This window comes from Phyllostomus discolor, chromosome 4 (genome assembly GCF_004126475.2).
Source record: "Phyllostomus discolor isolate MPI-MPIP mPhyDis1 chromosome 4, mPhyDis1.pri.v3, whole genome shotgun sequence".
In the NCBI taxonomy this organism is placed as follows: Eukaryota; Metazoa; Chordata; class Mammalia; order Chiroptera; family Phyllostomidae; genus Phyllostomus; species Phyllostomus discolor.
Genome location: NC_040906.2, coordinates 192,269,941 through 192,291,824, shown reverse-complemented (window position 1 = coordinate 192,291,824; position 21,884 = coordinate 192,269,941). Strand labels below are relative to the sequence as shown.

The 21,884-nt window shown below is 41.8% G+C and overlaps 1 protein-coding gene and 1 long non-coding RNA gene across 7 annotated transcripts in view; one reads left to right on the top strand and one right to left on the bottom strand.

Annotated features, from left to right (window-relative positions):
* The window catches only part of HIVEP2 (HIVEP zinc finger 2), a 183,727-nt gene that overhangs the window by 121,475 nt on the left and 40,368 nt on the right, over positions 1 to 21,884 (top strand). The window lies entirely within an intron of this gene.
* Positions 6,978 to 9,430, bottom strand: LOC118500354. The gene is made up of 2 exons (XR_004902924.1): positions 7,464 to 9,430; positions 6,978 to 7,283 (listed from the first exon to the last, which is right to left on the bottom strand). It is a non-coding gene; the product is annotated as an uncharacterized LOC118500354 (long non-coding RNA).

Genomic DNA, 21,884 nt, shown 5'->3' with positions numbered 1-21,884 from the left:
TTTCTTGCACATCTTTTTGCAACTCCTTAAGGCAGATTTTTTTTCACTTTCCTCCCAGTGTTCCTCTATTGCTTTGCAAATTACTCTTAGGATTGTGTTATGTTTCCTTGGTTACATCTCATGGAGTGCTTTTTGAGGATCTTGTCTTATTAGTAATGTTTTATTTATCTCCATGCATGCTGTGTCCAGCAAAGTGCTTAAGGCGCACAGGAATTTTGTTTGTTAAATTGATAGTAATAGTCTAATGCTTTTTAGGAATGGAATAATTTGGATTTGGGGCTTCTAAATGTCACCGGATTGTGTTTAAGTGAATACTAGTCATTTCAAAAGAGAAGTCAAATGATCAGTGCGCAGTCAAGGTCAGATTTAGTGACAGAACAGCGCCTGTAATGAATGTTTGCCTTTTCTTGCTTTGGCTACAACCAGAGCCACAGTATTCTGGCTAAAGTTTTCAGTCAGGTGATTAAAAAAGGTACTATTAAATTTATAAAATATATAGACCTATATATTATCAGAGTCTCAAGAAAGAAAATTTGGGCTCCCACAAAGCCTTAATTTATATTTAATTTTTAGAACATGGGCTCAAATGATAGCTTGAAGGACACACTGGTCCCCCTCTCTTTGGATTGAGTCTTCACGTACCCTTGCCAATGACGATAAACTTGAGTTGAACAAACATGTCCTCAAGGAGCTGGTGTTCTTCACCTTTTCTCTTTCTTTCGACATAAATGTAATGAGGCAAAAGTAAGTTTACAGTTGTGAGTACAGGAAACACAGTTTATTCTTCTATTATTATTTATTAATTATTGCACGATTTTCTGTATGAACAACTTTAAACCTACTTTTGCTCCTTTGTGTGTTTGTGTGTATGTATACTCATATGTATATGTATGTGTGTATGTATGTGTGCATGTGTGTATGTGTGTATATGGCCTGCAGGTCTTACAAATGCTTTTATAGGCAACTTGAATAAAAAGTGTGCATGGAACCAGATTGTCGTAGTACTTGAACAGCTCAGTGGCAGTCAGCTCTGTTCTTTCCATACATGATTAATGATTTCCAACCCATACGTTATGATTTAGAGCCTTGAATATAAAGAGTGATTTTGAGCCAGAAGAGCCTTGGAAGAGGGAAAGGGATAGCTGGCTGCAGGAGGTTTTAGAACAAATTAGTGTGGGAAAAACATCAGTGAGTTACAAGGGAGAAAGTGAGGAGTGTGCGGAGGGGAGAAAGAAAAATGCAGGAGGTAGAGGATGATGTCTGGGGGCCTGGGGAAGGTCTGGGACATAAAAGCTGTTAGTCCTGATATGCAGATAGGAAACTCTAAGTAGGACCCTGGAGGAGCTGGTATGCAAACCAGATCAATGGAAGGAACTTCAGAAGCAGAACTGAGGATCCATAAAGGTGTTCATGATGTTGAATGAGTGAGGAGGGGGTTGTCCTAGTTGAAACAGAATATGAACAGAAGCGTATGCTTATGAGATGTAGATAAAGAGATCAATTTAAGATATATAGGGAAGGAAGAATACACACTGGACATGGGCTGAACTGGGGACAAAGAACAGTAGGGTTGATGATTTTGCTCAATAAGTCGTTGGCGGTGAATTCTTGGCTCTCATGAGATGCACAGCCATTCCTTTACTCAGGCATTTCCCCCTCCTGGAAAGCCTTGTCTCTGCCTGTCAGAATTTTCAAGCCCTTATTTAACTTTAACCAGCTGCATAAATATTTCTTGCACAACACTAGCTCACAGCAATCTCTCCTCTGCTGAGCTCATACAGTACTGTTATAAATGTAGTAGCGCTTAATGGATGCTTAAAGCTGTAATTTAAAATCTCACCTGCATGTCTTATCTCTTCAATGAGCCTCCAAACTTGTGTAGAATTGGATAGTGTAAAAAATCTTCTCTATTATCTAATACAAAGTCTTGCATATGGCAATAACTCAAAATATATTTTTAAGAGTTTTAAAGGATATTGGGTTTTTTATTACATCCCTGAAACTTTACTCGATGGGACAAAGGAATGGAAGCATAAGGCACAGTCCTTATTCTTAAAATATAGGTGATCAAGGTGGATGTTTTGTTTAGAAGATTAGCAATTTGATGGAAATTTGGCATTAGAGGAAGCCTATTTCAGAGTCATCTAAATTTTCTAGACTTAAACAAGATAATGCATGTGAAGTGCTTAGTACAGTGCCTGATGGTGTGTATTCCATAATTACTTTTTAGAATCATACTTCTAAATATTAATGTAATCTGTTGACTGGTCCTTTTGTAACTGAAATTCTTAAAATTAATCTCTTAGTAATGCCAGGTTCTTTACATCCTGTCTAATAAGGATCTCGCTTTAAAACTTCTACCCCACTGCAGTTATTCATGTTAAAGTCTCCAGTGGTCTTTTAATTGGCAACTTGAGTGGCGTTTTTTATTTTTCTCCTCCTTGACACATTCTTCTCTGTTGGATTTTTTGACACTACTCTCTCCTGTTTTCTCCACTGCAGCTCTGAATTTCCCTTCTCCGCGTCTCCGTCATTGGTCCTGTGTGTGCCGCAGCCTAACACACGTTCCAGTGGAGAGTTCTGTCACAGAGTTCCCTACTTCCCTGTGCTACCCGTGTTTGTGATTGAGTCCTTTTATCTCTTTTTGTTTCTTCAGTTACTAACCTGTAGTAGAAGCTCTAGTTTCCTACTCCATGCTTCCAAATCTACAGAGTGGGGCAAAATAGCTTTATAGTTTTTTGTATGGAAAAAATACAGTAGTTAATAAATAATAATACTATAGTCAACTCCGTTCCATGTACTCACAACTGTAAAACTACTCTTGCCCCACCCTATATACTAGATACCTTTGCCTAAGTAGTCCAAATAAACTTCAATTTCAACATGCCCAGAATTGTATTTTTTCTCTCAAGACTTGATCTTCTTTCTCTGTATTTATGAAAAGCCCACTGTCCCTGGAGTTTCTTCAGGGTAGAACCCTGGAGTTACCCCTCACCCTCACCTTCGTGCCACACACACACACACGATTCTTATGTTCTGTCCATTCTTCTTTCTAAGTGTCGCTTTCTTCAGTGCCTTCTACTTCTGCCTATTCAGTTTTTCATTGTTCGCCCTGCCCTTGAACTACTGCAGCAGACTCTTGACTGGCATCCCCTTAAGCTCCACCCACTTCCAGGTTGATCTCTCCATACTGCTTCCAGAGCTCTATTACTAAAAAAGAAATCTTCTGCTTTAGGATAAAGTTCAAAATCCTTACCATATCACACTAGGTTCTTTATTATGTCAACTTGCTTTTTAATATTACATCATTTCTCTCAGCTCCTTAGTATTCCTCACATAACTTATTTTCAACCATACCCAAATTTATTTATTCCCAGAATATATCTTGCCTCTTTATGCTCTGGTGCATCTAATGTCATTTTCAATTTCTCCATTGCATGAACTTCCACAGTACTTCAGGGTGGGAAGGTCCTCTCTGTTGTGAAGTTTTCCTTACCCCTGTCATCTCTCACGGCCGCAGTCGCTCACCTTCTCACTTCTGTTCCCGTGGTGCTTTGACCACACATATGGCGTGAAATTATGTTTCACCTTGAGGATTGTGTCCCATTCACCATCATATTTCCTGTGACTAGTATGGACCAGCTAGGCATCCAATAAACAATAAAGGAAAGATTGTGAAGAGAAGCTGAATATATGTTCTATTATAAAACATCGGAATCGATGATAAAGCAACTGGATTTAAATGTCTTGAGGTTTTTAAATGATTGAACTTAAGTGATTTAACAATATGCTGTTTCTTACTACACTAAAGAAAATGATTAACTGTGTGTGTTATCCATGTATATGAAGTAATAGAATCTTGAATATTAGAGATACTTTCAGAATCCAGAAGATTCCACAATGGAAACTGGGAGATGCAGATGACCCAGAAGGTGGTTTAGTTGGAAACTAGCTCAGAATAACAAACAACATTAATCTTTCAAGTGGAAGAAACCCTCCTTACAAATTTGATTACATCAATAGAATTGTCTTCAAGTGCTAAAAACACATGGCCTAATGGGGTTTTATTCTTGTATAATATACTACCATATATAGCTAGTAAAGTCAAACTAGCTTTTAAAACCGTAAAGTTACTTATACATTTTGTTGGTTCTTATTGAAGGCTCTGTAGCAGCAACAGGTCTTAGGAATAGAATGTATAACCATCAACAGAAAGATTATAAAGTGAGACAAGTCTAAAAAGTCACATACTTTTATTAGTAGAAAAAGTAAACACTTTCTTCCCACTGTGTTAAATGGCCCTAAAACTACATTGTGAATTTCGTCTCAGCCTCAGGACAATGGGCCTCATCGGACTGTCAGCACACTTTTGGGACTGTGGCGAGTGGGGCCAAGTATTTCGTGTCTCGGTGTCGTTTTGAATAATTCTATTGCTCAGCCTTCAAGTCCCACAGTCTTTTCTTCTGCACTGTCTAATCTGCCATCTGGTATATTTTTCCTTTCAAATTTTGAGGTTGTCTTTTCTGGAAGTTCAGTGTGGGCCTTCTTGATAGCTTCCACATTGCTGTTACTTAACATATTTATTCTAGCTTCTTGAACATATGGAATACAGTTAAAATAACTTCTAATGGCTTTACTACCAGTTCTGTCATCTGTGTTATTTAGGGGTCCATTTTGGTCCATTAAGTTTTCTTATCTTTATGGGTCAGATTATTCTGTTTCTTTGAATGCTTGGTAATTTTTTATTGGAAGCTACACTTTTACCTTATTGGGTAACAGAGACTTTGTATTCCTATAAGTATTATTTTTTTAAGAGATTTTATTTATTTATCTTTAGAGAGAGGGGAAGAGAAGGAGAAAGAGGGAGAGAAACATCAATGTGTGGCTGCCTCCCATGCACCCCCTACTGGGGACCCGGCCTGCAACCCAGGCATGTGCCCTAATTGGGAATCAAACTGGCGACCCTTCAGTTCTCAGGCTCGCGCTCAATCCACTGAGCTACGCCAGCCAGTGCCCTAGAAATATTCTTGAGCTTTGTTGTTGGGCACAGTTAAGATACTTGGAAGCAGTCTGATCCTTTCAGATCTTTCTTTTAAGCTTTTTTGGGCAGGACCAGGGCGGCATTTATTCAGGTTAACTGCCCCTCCCCATACGCAAGCAATGCCTTTCTTAATATTCTGACCTGTGCCCCATACATTAAAAGGCTGTCCACTCTGGCTGTCGAGAACAGGCACTCTGCTTGGCCCTTTGTGAACACTGGGCACTGTTCCCACTCGTATTTTTAGTGGTGTTTCTCCTGACTGTGGGTAGTTTCCTCATATGTGTGTATACTGGCCGGGAGTCAGCTGAATCCTTTATGGGCATGTCTTCAGAGCCCGCTCTCTGTGCAGTGCTGCTGTCACCGTGCTTCGTGCTCTCCAGCCACGTCTGGTTCTCTGCACTTCTGTGTCCGTGTTTTTAACTCTGGGAGACCATTCGTTTCTTCCTGAGCTTCTCCCTCATACCCATGGTGACAAATTTCTCCAGGCGGTAATCTGGGGCCATTGCAGAGCTCGGCCCATTCGTTTCCCTTCTCTCAGGGATCGCTGCCCTCTGCTGCCCGGTGTCCAGTGTCCTGAGAGCTGTTATTTCATATCTGGTAGCTACCTTTATAGGGCTTTCCAGGCAGGAGAGTAAATCTAGGTCCTGCTACTCCATGCTGATCCGAGGCTGAGTCAAGGCCTATTTTAGTTGTTATTTCCTCAATTACGTAATACTCATTAGCCTGAACATTCAAGGAGGCGCTTGTAGATAATTGCTACAGAGAGGATTTAACTTAATGTACACACCGAACACGGGGAGCTAGGTCTGTGAAGTTTGTGTTGAGAGAATGTGTTAGGAAGTTGTTTCATAGCATAATGCAAAGCAGTATCGTTGGCTCTTTCTTTTTTGAAATCTTTCATCCTTTTTAAAATACTTAACTAAAAGTTGTGTGGTTTAAATGCAGTTGTGATTTGTAAGATTCCGAAATAATGGTTCTTTCTTCTCCTTATTTGCAATCTGACAAACTCAAAAGCAGCCACATTATGTGGCAGGAGAGGAGGGGAGAGACTTGTGACATGCGTGAAATTTTAGCCATTGCACAAAATGATAGGGTTTAGAAGATGTAAATAGCGTGGTTTGGACAAATCCACCTACTTACTCCTATTTGTAAGAAGCCAGGTTTCTTAAACTGATCTTAAGTGATCACTTTGCTTTCACTAACCTTTCTGCATCTACAATGGAAGACAGCTTGTGTGTGTTGCATTTTTAATGATTTGTCTTACAGTGCTTCTGAGGTTATTCTGTGGTGGAATGCTATCGGATTCTCTCTCTGTCTTTCCCCTACACACACACACACACACACACACACACACCCTCATGAAAACATAGACATCTTCCAGAGAATTTCCTGATGTACTGTCCTTTGAATGTGATGACATTTGTTTACACAGGAAGCTAGACACGAGATTGTTTTCTTTGGAGACTGTGTCGGAAACGTATTTTCCACATTGTTTTTTCTCAATATGGCATACATATGTACCACTTACATATGTAATGTTTGGGAGGCATGGAGACTGATGAAGAATTCCTAATATGAAGTGTTCTTATTGATTTACTTTAAATATTTAATGTTTAGAAAACGTCCCCTTTTCTCCCCACTGATTTTCTTTTCATTGTCCTTGGCAAACCATGGAGCGGGAGTCAGATCGGAGGCAGGCCCTAGAACCTCAGCTCTTGTCTCCATGCTTCGCTGTCAGCTCAATACAGCCCTTGTATAGTCCGTTATGTATATAGATACATGGACCCCCCCGCCCCCTCTCTCTCTGTCTCTCTCTCTATGGATGGATCAAGCTTCTAAATAGAAACACAGAAAAAAAATTATAGCCTAAAAAATATGGGTTATATCTATATGGGGTTTCTAAATTAACTCTTTCAGGCTTGATTTTTTGAAACACCAAAATTAGAAAAAAAGAAGTTACACATATTCATTGAAAAATTCTTTGTATCAACATTTACTTTTGCCTGTCCTCTTAGTGTAGTTCTTACAATTGCTGCCATTACTGAGCACTGACCAAATGCCAGGGACACCACTGGGCACCTTATTTCCATACCCTCTGGTCCCGGCGGTAGCTGCGGGGAAGGTGCTGTTGCCCTCCAGGGAGCCATGAGGAAATCGGCTCAGAGATGTCTGTGATTTGTCTCCGATCGCATCGCTAGAAAGGAGCAGAGCCTACATCAGGCTATGTTCCACTACCTAAGAGCTTTAGCAAGTGTCCCAGGTTCCATTCCAAGCCAGGGTACATGCCTGGGTTGCAGGCCATGACCCCCAGCAACCGCTCATTGATGTTTCTCTCTGTCTCTCTCTCTGTCTCTCTCTCTCTCTCTATCTCCCTCCCTTCCGTCTCTAAAAATAAATAAATACAATCTTTAAAAAAAAAGACCTTTAGTAACATATCCCGTGTTTGTTAACAGTGGGAGTGTACTTAGTAGATAAAAAAATCAGAATGTTAACCTGATGCATCTAAAATCAAACACTAAGAAAACTTTATTGAAAGCCAAGTGTGTGCCAGAACCTGCTCTGGGGGTGATGGATTATAATGATAAGCAAAAGTGACTCTTCTGTCCTGAGGAGGGCAGGGCAGTTACACAGCAGAGCGCCAGCCTTGTTTCCAATGGGTGCACGCACATGATACCTAGGGTGCGCACAGTGGAAGGACCTAGAATCTTCGGGGGTGTGCAGTGGGAAAGTCCTGAAGGAGGAGTAGGCAGCGGTGACCTTGACTGTGTCTGGGAAAAATTTACCTGAGACTAGGGATCTCACCGTGGTCTGTTGTGGTTAAGGCTATGTGTGCCCATTTACTGAGCGAGGTACTCATTTTTATGTAGGTTTTATCCCTCACTTGTATTAAACTTAACCACTATGCACATTTGCCACCTGCTGCCAAGTATACCATGTTGCTTTCTGATATCTTGAGCATGCATTCTATGAAAGACCTGGTACTGGAAGTTGTGTGGGGGACAAAGATGAATGTAGTTCACACTTCAAGTCCTTCCATTTAATGATGTGGATAAGAACTGTATTCAGATGTGAGTGAAAGAAGAGAGCATGCGGAGAGCTTTACAAAAGGAACAGAAGTGTGCCGTGGTGCACTGACAAGGGAATGGTCTCTACCGGGTAATGGATTCAGGATGAGATCCATCCGTCCATTCACCCATCCAACAGACATATACAGAGCATTTGCTACATACCGGGCTTTGTGGAACAGCTGACACATGAGCTGGATTTTGTGTTTCCGGCACTTTTAATAGATCATAGTGGAGGTGGTAAGGGAAGTCTGTCAAGGAGTGCTTGTGGCCCGTGCAAAGACAAAACGATAGAAAATGTTGGTCCTTCTTGAAGATAATGACTAAGCCATCTTTTCTACAACTGAGGTTATTGGAATAGATGTATTAGAAGATTAAGTTGGACAGACAGAGAAGAACCAGATTCTGGAGGGTCACAAATGGCAATCCAGGGGATTGGTGGGACAGGAGGGATCACTGATAGTTTCTGAGCAGAAGATTAGGAGTAGAGAGATTGCTCTAGGAAGCTTCGTGTGGCACCCATGGCATGTGGGTTAGCACCGGGACACGGGGAGACCCCCTGTAGCTGGGCTTGATGAACCCAGTCTGTTTGCCCAAGACTGGACTCCACAGGTTTTGAGCTACTGGCCACTCCCCCTGTTGTGCGTGGCAGTTTTCCTCCCGCTGATAGGCTTTGAGGTCTTGTGCATAGCCTCTCTCCTGGGAGTCATTTTGGGCTCTTGTCCCACATGGAGTCCCTCCCAGTCCTGCAATGGCTTTGCCTCTAGGGATGGTTTCAACTCATTAATATTATGCCTGTGTCAGCACTCTGTTTAATTTATATGTACACACTGAAGGCCTTATTCTTTAGCAAATATCAGTTGTGGGACCATTAGTTACAATATTTGGGGTGCTTTCATTAGAACATTGATGTGAAATGTCACCCTCATTATAACATTGTTTGTATGGAAAAAAAATCAGATGTGATTTATGTTATTTTAACTGACAGGGATTTCCCAGGGCCATGGCCAGTTCCCCAGTTAGCATTCTTTCTGCCTTTGGACGATACACATGTCTGCTCGTCTTCCTTTAGCTGCTTCCTCTCCGTCCAGCCCTGTGAGACACTCTGCCTACAAGATCTCTTGACCTGGAAGCACTGCTTGGCCTCGATGCAAATTAAACATGGAGTATACCCAGGGCATGCAAACTGAGTTTCACATTTGCTTAAATTAAACATGAAGGCATCATTGGCCTCAGCTGATTTTTTCAAGTCTTACAGTTCTCAATTCTATGCAAAACTACCAAGTCCCAGCCGGGTAGACTCCTCCCTGCCCTCTTACCCTTTCCCATTTCTGGGCTATCGGTTCATTGTTCCTCCTCCCTGGGTTGCCTTTCCCTCCAATCTCTGCCTTCGGAATCCTTCCAGCTCTTCCGGGTCCATGTCTGATATCGCTCTCCTTCATTCAGCCCCCATGACTGCTGCAACCACAGGTACATTTTTATCTCCTCTGGATTATTCTTGTGGCACTTGTCACAGCCTGAGAGCTGGGGCGTTCCCTTTGGATCCCAAAGCCAGCTGTTTACTTACAGCCCATGTGACCCTCAACAAGTTACTCGACCACTCTAAACCTCATCTGTAAAATGGGAGCAGTACCACTCACCTAGCAGGACAGATTTGATGACTAAATCAGAGAATGTATGCAAAAAGCTTTGCACAGGGTTATCAGTCGCATGGGATGTGTTCGGAATACGTTAGCCATTTTTACGTGTTCTTTCTCTGGGAATAAGTTGAGATCAAGCATGTATCTTATTTGTTTCCTCCTCAAATCCTGCCTCTAAAAGAACCTTTCATAGCTCTTTGAATATAACAACTATTCCATAAATATTTATTTGAGGAAGGAACTAAGTATGATTTTTAAATTGCAAAATTCACCTGCAAAAAGGAATTCATGAAGAAAGTGGTCTTAGGTTCTGGTTTGCCAGGGCGAGTCTCAATATTAAGTATTGCTAGCACTCCCCTTTGCTCTGAAAAGTGCAGTGGTTTGGACTGTAACTTGTATGGGCACCCTATTTATGAAATATTTGCAGTTTTATGGTACTTTTCCAGTTATTTTGCTATTTATATTGCATGTAGATGGGCTGTCTCTTAAAGGAGATTGTAAGCTACTTGAGGACATAAACCATTTCATATCCTCCTTCAACATCTACTGAGTACCTCGTGGTACTGGCAGTGTAGTGAGACCAGGGCAGATACATCTACAAGCAGTGACATAGTAGGTGCTAAGGTTGTATTGGCACTGGCCATGATCTCAGTGATGCTTTTAAATCAGCTAATGTGTAGACATATTAAGTGATGTGTAAATGGGAAATAGTCATTCTCACCCATGACAGGAGGGCTGCCCACTAGACAGAATTACTCTGGGGCAGAGATCCGTTTATCTGCTTCCCCACTGTCGCCTCACACCAAGCACAGCACCTGAAACATAGTATATGCTCAATAAGTATTTGTTGAAGGAATGCGTGAATGGTGAGGTTCTTAGCATGCCACATTTTGAGATTTCATGAGTTTCTATCAAACTCCCCTTGGGTCCTCTGTAAGTGGCATAATAAAATATAGAGAGAGTCTGAAGAGCTCGGGTATGCCTGAATATGAGCTCAACGATTTATAGGAGGATAGACCAAGGTCAGGAGACATCTCGTCTCCTCAGACCTTCTCTGGAAACTCTTCTATGTAGTCTTCTTTTCTGAATAAGCTTGTTCTCTAGAAGAAAAGGAGAAGATTTCTTCCTATAAAATTCTGCCCTGCTTGATAAGAGAGTGGGTGAAGGCTGGGCCCCTTTGCCTCTTTGTTCTTTGATTCCAATGAAAGAAAGAGCAAGTCCTGTGTAAAAGGTTGCTCTGTTAGCTGGGGCGGGGGGGGGGGGGCGGGTTGGCTTCCTAGCATTATACTCGGGGGCTTGTGGGATTCTCGGAGGATGGAGAGTTGGAGGGCTCCTTGAGAAGGCGTGTTGGTATGGCTCGCTCCCCTCTTTCTTCCTGGGGAGCACAGGCTGTCTTCTCTCATTTCCTTATAGACGCCTGCTGGCTCTTGCCAACCCTGCGCATTCCTCCTCTGCCCGCGGCACATCTCCGGTTCAGTTACCTGGAAGTGCAGGTACTTTACGGTCTGGCACAAAGTGACATTTGATTGCGACATGATGTTAAGGGATTTTGTGGAGTATGTGTTTCCTGTTTTTGTTTTTTGTTTTGTTTATTTTTTGGACAAAGGGTGACATTTTGGAGGCCTACCCTGTGGTGACAAATTGAAAGGGTTCCTATTCCCTCTTTATCTTTTTCAAGTCTATTTGAAATAATTATCTAGAATTTTTCCTCTGATGATTCTTTCAGCTTTCCTCCGAGCTGCGGTGAAATGGCCTTATATTCAGGCACCTGTCCTCACGAGGTTGCCCTGTTTTCTTAAAAGAATGTCAGCTTTGCCCTTCTCTCATTGACCATCTGTCTTAATCGCCATGGGCTGCTGTAATAGAAATGCCATAGACTCGTATAAACAACAAAGATTATTTCTCGTAGTTCTGGAGGCTGGAAGTCCAAGGTTAGGGTGCCAGTATGATAGAATTCTCGGCAATGGTCATCTTCTTGTTGTACCCTCAGGTGGCAGAGAGAGAGGGGAGATGCAAGCACTTGGGTCTCTTTTTGTAAGGGCACGAATCCTAGCAAGAGAGCTCCACCCTCCTGACCTAGTTACCTCCCAGAGACTCTACCCTGTAATCTCATCCCATCCGGGACTAGGATTCAGCATGTGAATTGTGGTGGGGGGGGGGGCCTGGTGTGCAGCACGAATAGTCCATTCCTGTTAAATTCACAGGGAAGCAGCACATTCCTCCTTCAGTTGGTTCTCCGATACTGCTCTCCCCCACGCCACCCCACACAGTTTTATTACCTTCCTGGCCCTGAGTGGACGAGAGTTATGCCCCTTGATGTTCTAAAACTTATCCCGGTATTAAGCTAGACCAGTAGAGTGTTAACTATCATTGTGCGTACCTTTGAAAACCCCCTTTGTGGGACAGTCGATCTGCTTTAGTACTGATGGAATTTTTTTTTTCTGGGCTTGAGTGGTGCTGGCCAAGCCACAGCCTTGTGTAGTCTTCACTTATAATTCTTTCCAAGTCCTTTGAAATCTCTACCACTGAGGTGCCATTGTTTAAGCTGCGAGCAGATCCTGCCCATTAGAATTTATGCATCCTGGTTAAAAATGAACCAGTGTATGGTCCCACGTGCAATTAAAGTTTGAACTGGAGTTTGCTGCACTGGATCATAAGAAACTTGTTGGAAATGTCATATAATCATTAAAGGAGATTGTGAAAACAGGTAACCATATCTTTTGATATTCATACTTAAGAGCTCCTTGAGCTTCGAAGTTGAAACCTTTATGAGTTCAACAAAAGTTTAGATGAAAATGAGAGACTTTGGTCCCTTTCCCAGTACTTCCAACTTTCTACCCTGAGGACTTGGGTGCATGGAGGGACAACATTTCTGCATACACAGTCACCAGAGAAGAGAGGTTTCTTCTGTGGGACTTGGGCAAGGGCACTGTGGCCATGGGTGATAGGAAAGGAAGAATCGCTTCATTGTTCCCTGTCTGTTTTCACTCCGTCCTGATGTTTGCTGCACACCTAAGCGGTGACGGTAACTACCAAGTGCAGTTTCCAGTGTAGTTTCCATGTGGGTGTCTGTGCTCTCCTGAGTTTAGGAAGAACATCTTCTCCTCGTGTTATGTGTGTGTGTGCATGTGTGTGTAGTTGTTTTTTCCTCAGTGCTATTTATATCTGTGCAAGATACAGGCAACAGTAGTTTCACAGTTAATCCTACCTCTGTGCCCACATGTAGTGTAGGTGAAGTCTTTTTTTAGCCTCTTCTTCAACTAATTATATGCCATGCAACTGTAATTATTTCACCAGCATCTGCAGAACTTATGTCATTTCTCTTTTAAAACACAGTCAGAAAAATAGCAGAAATAGACCTATTTTGAGAGTTTGTGCGGTGAAGCAACTTCCCCTGGAGGACAGGGATCCTTGGGGTTGGCGCACTGTCCCTAGCATTGCGTCACCTGAAACTCCCAGGGGGTGATGAGATACTAGCATCCGCACTTAGTTTCCTAATGGACCTTAGACTTATCCTTGATAGGTTTCTTTTCAGAAGAATTAAACGCACTAGCAATCTTGGCTTAGTCAAATGTAGATTTTTCCCAAGGACTTTATATACTACAGAGTTTTATAGGATGGCTTCAAAAGACTGTGCATTCATTCTTGGTGTACACTCAGTGACTTGACTTGAAACAAAAGTGTTAAGTGTCTCTGTCATCCACGCATTTGATCCATTTGTGCTCTCAAGTGATTTTAAGCCACTTAGGTATTAAACATCAACATCAGAGTGTTACGATGTAAAATCAAGCTCGGCTACAGAAACGTGACAGGGCTTCACCTCATAGTGTTAGAAACATGTAAAGTTCTAAAGTAAGTTGCCCAAGTAGACTTGGTCGTGTTCTCTGTATCTTTTTGTGATTTTTGCGAGTGAATTCTGTCTCTGTTCATGTTTCTTCTTTCTCTGTATTATTCCCTTATGGGGTGATTCCTCTTCTTCTTCTTCTTCTTCTTCTTCTTCTTCTTCTTCTTCTTCTTCTTCTTCTTCTTCTTCTTCTTCTTCTTTTGACATGTTGGGCTTTGCTTATGATACTTTCCTTTTTTCTCTTGGTAATGTAATTTTTCATCCTTATTACTTGGTGTGAGTATATCAGGAGAGGGAGGGCAAGGAGTAAAGTAGAGGATTTTAAGTGAATTAGATCTAAATACTATATGCTTTATGTATAGTATATTTTCCCCTTTATTACTGCATGGCTAAGACTTGGGTGTCCTGGTCAGTCTGTCCACAGACCAGAAAGTATCTCCGCAGTTTCTAGCACGAGTGTGGCAGACACTGGTTGGCTGCTCACCAAACCCGTGTCCTGCTCTGGAACTCACAGACTGTACTTCCCTGCCTCCCGTGCAGCGGGATAAGCCAAGTTCTAGTGAATGTGATGTGAGTGGCAGTGCTGTCTGCAGCTTCAGTGCCTGACTAGTGAAACCTTCCTTTACGTGACCCTCCATCCTTTCCCCCTTCTGCCAGGTTGAGACAGATAATCGTGGTGGGATCCTTGTGAAGCCAGAATGTTGAAGGAGCCTGGGCTCTCGAATTACCCCGAAAGGGGAGCCACCTACCCTTCAGGACACTCCTTTTAGACTGCTATTGTGAATGAGCCATTGTGTACTTTGGGATTTGCTTGTTTTAGCAGCTAGTGTTACATTAGCAAATACAGATAGAATCCCTGCCTCCAAGGGCCTCCGTGGCACAGTGGGATGGACCATTGCTACATGCCTGTCCTGTGGGATCACAGAAGAGGACTTGGATACCTTAAGGAAGAGAGGAGGGATAGTCTTAGACTTAAAGATGAATAGGAATAAGCTAGATGCATCCCTAGGTGCATCTGAGAGATCAAGGTCTTCAGTTATGACACAGAGGGCCTGTGCTGGGGACATCTATAAAGTCATGACTGAGAAGGGCCGTGGATTTAACATTCATATCCTTTCATTTTAACATTTTCATTTTAATAGTACACGTTATACGTAAGTTCATATGCATAAATGCAAATATATACATACATATTTATAATATGAAGGCAGGACAGCAGAGTTATTGTGCTGGTTGAGAGGTGCCATGGGCCAGTGAAAACACTGGGGGTTCTAGAGTGAAAAAGAGTAAAAAAAGGTTCACATAGAATCCTGTCCTTGGCATTTACTATCTTCATGACCTTCGTTCTTATCTAACTTTCTTGACTATAATAATATTGTTTCAGTGTTAACATGAAAGTATTTTAAAGTGTGCTGGTATTTGCTTGGATCTCGCGTTCTTTTCATGTTGTCGTAGTACCTCTACCTATATCCCTGCCTGTTTGTACCTCTTCTTCCCACTTATATTGACACTGACCACCGCCTTGGCCTCATGCTCGTGGGGCCTTGGGGAAGGCCCTCCCTTCTGATCCGCAGGGAGCGTCAGAACAGGAGGCATGGACAGGCGGAGCCCCGGCATGATGAACCTTAGTGATGCTCCTTCCCCGGGCAGGCTGAGTGATTGTGTTCTGCACACCGCACACGGAGGGGGCTCCTGCCGTCTCTGTTTACTCAAAACGTAGAGGTTTCTACATAATGACCCCTATGTAATCAGGTTTGGTCAAGAAATGTCATTATATACCCATTAACATCAAGAAGCAACAAAGGGTCAACTTACTTATGATGCCTCTGAGGCTGTTGTCTCTGGGAGACCAGAGTTGTTCCTGGGCCACCAGAGTTGCCTGTAGTTAGTGCAGTGAGTAGCAGCACCAAAGCAGAATGGCGTTTACAGCTTCAGAAAAGGTAACCTGTGCTTTAAATTGTTTCCACAGACATTAATACATTAGAACTTTCCATGCATTTGGGGGGATTCCTTCCACTAAATCTCCCACATTCTCCCCTTGGTTTCCCTTATCATCCCTCGGAATATTAAAGGGAAGCCATTTCTAAGGTTTCTTCATCTGGTTTAAAATTATTTTAATCTTAACAAATGCAAATCTTTTCTCATCAAATAGATACTTATCACTCTAAGTAGAAAATGTGTTCCTTTGTAAGTTCCCATACATGAATTTATTCATGCTGGGCATTTATAACAATGAAGGACAAACACTTACAAGCCTTGAGCTGATTTGCTCAGAAGAGGAGTCAGATGTCTAATAGGGAAGTATAAGTCAAGTGACGATGCCATCTGGCAGTGTGAGTCCCACCTTATTCAACTTGAATCCCGCACTTCTCATAGCAGAGGCAGAGGGGCGCTTAGTCAGTGTTAATAATGACTAACATCATATCATGGATGCTAATTGAATGTTGACGAGCATCTAAAAATCGCAGTAATAGAGACACACTTCGGCAGCTGAACGGGGCGATGCTCTGTCTCCGGGTTCACTGCCCCCGAGAGCGGTGAGCCGCTGTGACACTGCTCACACCAGTCAGTTGCAGACACTTTTAATGGTTTCCAATGCCACCCAGCTGTGCTGTAACCCAGACACTCACCTGCAGTGAAGGGAACATATTTGCTGCTTCATGTAATTTCTGGGAAAGTTCTTGGGCAACAATAACATTTTTAACATTGGGGCCAGGGGGGAGATAGACTTCAGCACCTTGACCTGCATTCGAAGAGAACTTGCTGTTCATTGGCGTTAAGTGACATCAGTGGTGCGGGGTCCCTGTTAGGGGCCTGGTGTGGATGGATGGCTTCTTGCTAGCCTGTAAAGGGGCTGTCTTCTCCCACTAATTGGACCTTAGCCCACAGGCTTCCCTGCCTTCTGATGTCATCAGTTTGCTGCTTTACCACTTGAACTTTAATTACAGTTCTGGAGTGCGTTATAGAGATTAGTTGATAGAACTCTGAAGTTTGGAACTTTTATAATGTTGCGGGGTGGAGAACACTTTTAGCAAATGTGAATATTCCAAATAAGTTGTTGATTGTGAAGCTGCCTGCCAAGGGCCAGAAGTTCCCTACTTTTTAGTCACTGTTCTATAGGACAAGAGGAAGCAAATAACAGTATGAATATCCAGTTTTTCCAAGAAATGGTGATGCCCGATGTTCTCTCTCCCCCTTTCTTAGTGTTATAGCACCTCTCAGAGGAACGGCTCTGTGAGGTTGACAAGATTCACATTCTCATCTGTCCTTCAGGGACCCTGGGCAGCACGGGGGGCCTGGACGGCTTTCCTGCTGACGAGCCAAGAAATGAGTTACATTTTATGGCCTGTCATTCTGTCATTATATGTGTGTGTGTATGCAATATATATTGCATATATAATACATATAATATTTTATTTAACAATTTTTATTTTATGAAAAAGCATTAAAGCCAGTTTATCTTTTTAATATTTTCATGCTTTAAGTTATATCTTCACTGAGACAAAATCTACAGACATACACACATGTATTCACAGGTCCTTGAATACATGCAAAGTCAAACAACCACTTTCAGCTAATTAGATATGCTTGTTCTTCTTATAGGTTAAAAAATATACGTCAAGTACCTACCTACTTTTGTAACTATAATGTTTGACTTTATTTAAAGCTGCTGAAGATTTAACTCTGCTGGTATCTGTAAAAAAGATGCCGGTACTTGGTATTTATTAGAGCTGGATATTATCCTGAACTATTTGCATGCAGCATCTTATTTAAAACTCACAACAACATGCTGGCACAGAGCTGTTATTGTCCTCATTTTATGATGAGGAAACAGATATTAAAAGTATTAGTAATTGCATCAAGTTTGTATGGCTGGTGAATGGTGTGTAAGAGCTGAGACCCAGCTCTAGCTTAAATTCAGAGTGCATGTACTTCCACTGTCTTCCTAGGGTCATCCTTGACCCTGAGCAGTTAGAAGCAGCAATACTCCTTGTTTTGACAGAGTGGGTTAGGCAGAAATTTGCAACCCAGGTAAAAGACTGTTCAACCTTCCTGTTTTTTGGTTTCATGCCTTTGTGATGGATGTGTGGTAGATCTGGGAAGTGAGAAAAGCCAACCCGTGTGTTTTAATCGCTGCATTTGTATAGTGTCTCTGATAGCAGGGAACAGACAGCCTGACTCAAACTCTCTAAAGCAAACACAGAAATGCTAAGGCTCATGATTCTCAGCAGTCCAGACCTATGTGCTTTCAGGAGAGGCTGGATCCAGAGACTTGTGAGCCTTCGGGGTCTGATTTCTTTTGTGGGGTTCCTTTTGGCTCCATCCCCTCTGTGTATCAGATTTGTCACTGTGCTGGCTCCTTTCGTGGTCGTTGCAGCGGCCAGAGATTCCTGTCTCCCTCTCCTCACCACACAGATCAAAGGAAGAGAGAATTTCTTGTGGCTGTTCAGGAGGATGAAACTCTTCCTTCAGGTTTGACAGGCAGTACCTGTCGTTACCAAGGAGCCCGCTGCAATTATTTACAATACTCTTCTTGACATAAAATCACTACCTTAGAAGCAAAGGGAAGACTTTTTCAGATACATGCGTGTGTACTATTTGGGCACACCAAGTACTTACGTACACAATGGGAAAACTGCTATTCAAGAAGAATAACCGTTTGCTTATAATTTTGGATGACATCATCTGTGTTTACTGCCTAAATGATGTGTGCCTATGTTACCTTAAAATCCCCATTACTGACTCCTTAAAGAAAGTGTTTGGTTTACTACTGTCGATAGCATTTCGTTTGTTCCATGTAGGTTGTGAAACAACCTAGAACCACATATGCTAATTCAGTTTGGATTTACTTATGTCGATCATTTAATCCCTAAAAAATAAAAAAAAATGACCATCCAGAACTCTTAAATGTAACTACTTTACCCTCTAACCCATTTTTGTCTCACAGAAGTTAAGCCAGATAGCAGCATAGTCATTTAGAGTTTTCTTTGAGACGTCGGTGTCAGAGAAAACGGGCTGACAGTGTGAACACCCTCCATCTAAACCCATGTAAACCCTCGGTGAGGAGGTACTATCCATAAAAGTTTTCCGTATGATGTGCTTATATTTTCTGGTTCCGAGTACTACGTCCAGATTGCTTTCTTTCTCTTACTTTCTTTCCCCTTATGAGTAAGGACCCCCAGCTTGTTCCCCTTTCCCCCTGAGGAGCGAAGGAAGGAAGGTCTATCTTATGAAACAAGTCATGGTAGCAGGTAGTGAAGCAAGGTTCCCCAGAGGCTTATTTATTATACGGTTTCTTCCCTCCTGCTGTGCACTTATCTCCAGGTTCTGAGAAATGGATTTGATTGTTACCTAGTTTGAAGAGAAGGGGCCAGAACAGTCAAAATGGCCATGGTCAAAATACAGGAAGACACAAAGCATGAACGTACCAGGTGTCTTCCAGGGCAAAGCCCTGCCGTTTTTCTGGACTGGGTGTTACTGAACGAATGTGAATATTTCAGGGCCTTTAAGGGTATTGATTCCCCTGCCCCCCAAATAAGAAAACGATCTGGGTGGATTTTTTTCGTGTCTCCCCTCCCACTTACTAAACTAAAAGTAAATGTCTGATAATAGAATGTTCCAGGCCCAACGGACATAATGCCTTTCTTGGCTCCCGGGTTGGAGATGTTGCAGTGCCCACACTCGTGAACAGCAAGCCTTCCTGACGCCGACAGGTCTTTGCACACTGCGGCTCGGCAGGACTCCCACGTAGGGAGTCCGTCCCCCCCCCCCCCCCAAGCCTTCGCGGACCCTTTGTCAGTGGAAACTCACTAGTTAATGAATAAAACGAATGTCAGTTTGCTGCTGCTGTATGTGTGCAGAAGGTTTGGGCTGACTTTGATGAACCATAAAGCGTTCCCATGATGGTTGTGTAACAGCTTTCTGATTGGTTACTACGTTACTAAAACTTCCTGAGGGTCCTCGGTGAGGTTGGAAGTCTTAGTGAGGCTCAGGCCTTTTTGTTTCTTCTGTTTTAGCTTCTTGAGCAGCAAAATGGCTTTGTGCATTTGTATCAACCACAACAAGAAGAGTATCAACTATGTGGTGGTTTAAAATTGGCAGCCAGCTTTCACACGTCATCTCAATTTCTGGCTCACCGATAGAGTGGTGTGAAAGTTGGGCCACCACGTTTATTACTCCCAATTTACATATGAGGAAATCCAAGCTCTGAAAATGTAAGGGAACCACCCAAGGGCAGTCCACGGTAGAGGGGAGGCCTGCCATCCCACGCGTGTTACCTTAAGAGGTTTATAGGACCCATGTGGTCCCAGGAAATAGCTTTGTGCTGGCAGACGAGGGCCAGGGAGCTGCTCGCTGATTGTGTGATCTTGGAGAGATTGCCCTGACAATTGCTTACCCTCTCTAAGTCTCAGTTTCCTTGTGCTCATCGTATATGGGGAGGGTATTATGGGGCTGAAATGATGATAAGCTTTGAAAAAATAAAATAATGCATATATGCAAGACGTTATTAAAACTATTTCTTCTCTGTACTATATGGCTAGTTATTGATTAAGTGACATATTATCATCTGCTTGTTCAAATAGTTTACACCCTTGCGAAAAGCAGAGAGCAGTTGCTGTGATAAAATGAGTTCTGAAACCTTGTCTAAGACCCTTAATGGAACCAGGGCAAGCCTGATAAGTCAAACAATATGATAAAATATTTAGTTTGGTAATCTCTGTGTTATAATTTGCTTAATTGTTTTTTCTTACTTCTCTCTACTTTTGTTTGTTTTAATGAGAATATGTGCTCAAGAAGAATTCTTTAACAAGATTTTTAAAGCAAATTCTTTTCCCATTAATATGTCAGAGAGAATGAAAGTGAGATTCCAAATAACATCAGTAAATGTGGAGTCAATGAATGTCATGTAAATTAAGACCATTTGTAAGCATGCAAATTTTAGCAAACTACTTTTAAAGCTGAAGCAAAAGCGTGTACATACATGTACATATATATGTATACACATACATATATACAAAAAAGTAAGGGTAGGCAAAAGTAGGTTTACCGTTGTTCATATAACAAAAGAATAAAAAATAATACAAGAATAAACTCTCTGTTTCTCATACTGACAATTATAAACCTACTTTTGCTCATCCCAATATATATATCTATCATAATTTTTTTCAAGATGAATTATTCCTGGTCACATGGTTTAAATTGTGTTCTTCAAATTGCTTATATGGGTGTGAAGAACACAGAAATAAAGACAAAATGCCCATATTGGACACTGGTCAATGCTGACTGAAATCCAAAATTATGAATCACAAACACACATTCTCTGGCATTTGGGTTTATTTGAAAACAAAAGGTCAAATTAAATCACATATAATTGATCATCAAAATGGCATTGAAGTGCTTTTCAGACTCTAATTTGCTGTTTAAAATTTTAGTAACATTTAGGATACTTGATATTTATCCCTTAAAAGTAGAAGTTGATTTGGGACTTAAAGAGCTTTCTGATCAAGTGGATTCTAAACTTGTTAAAGTGCACGTGTCCATATCTGATTTTATACCCTATGGCTGTTCGACAAATAGAACAACATTCATCCAGCCCCTTCAATGCGCTGCACAGGATCTGAGTGTAGGGTCTGCCAGTGGAAGTCATCCGTGTCCAAGAATATGTCAGATGCATTTACCATGTGTGCGGCTGAGCCTTGACAGTGGCTGGAAATTTGACCATGTCTCAAAGATAATATAATTTGACCATATTATTTCCTTATTATTCACATGCAATTCCTTGGAGAAGGAAAATAGTGACTGTTTTCTCTTGAGTTGTATTATATGTACCTTTCCTGTTGTATTTATGAAATCCTTTCTTTCCTTGGAATCGATACAGTTGAAGGCTGAAGGGAAAGACAAATATTTGGGTAGTTTTCCCATTTCTTTTTGTATACCTTGAACCAATTGGTTTTCACAGTTTTGCTGACCAAACAGTATTGACATACATATAGATTCAATTTTGGAAACGGTTCCCAGCTACATTCATTATGTCTTTTGGAACAGTCCCCATTCTTGAGGGGTGTGTGTGTGTGTGTGTGTGTGTGTGTGTTAGTAAGTGTAAACATGATAGGAAATAAGAGTAGACATAGTACCTGAAGCTTACAACGATGCTCGTGATCAAAATACAAGCCAGGAAGGCCTGGATACTTCCTTGAGGAAGGCCCCAAATTAAGACCCTGGCTTGCCAGTAGCCAACCTAAAGAAGAACACTTAATAGGCTTAAAATGCATCCTTAAAACCAGCTTTCAGTA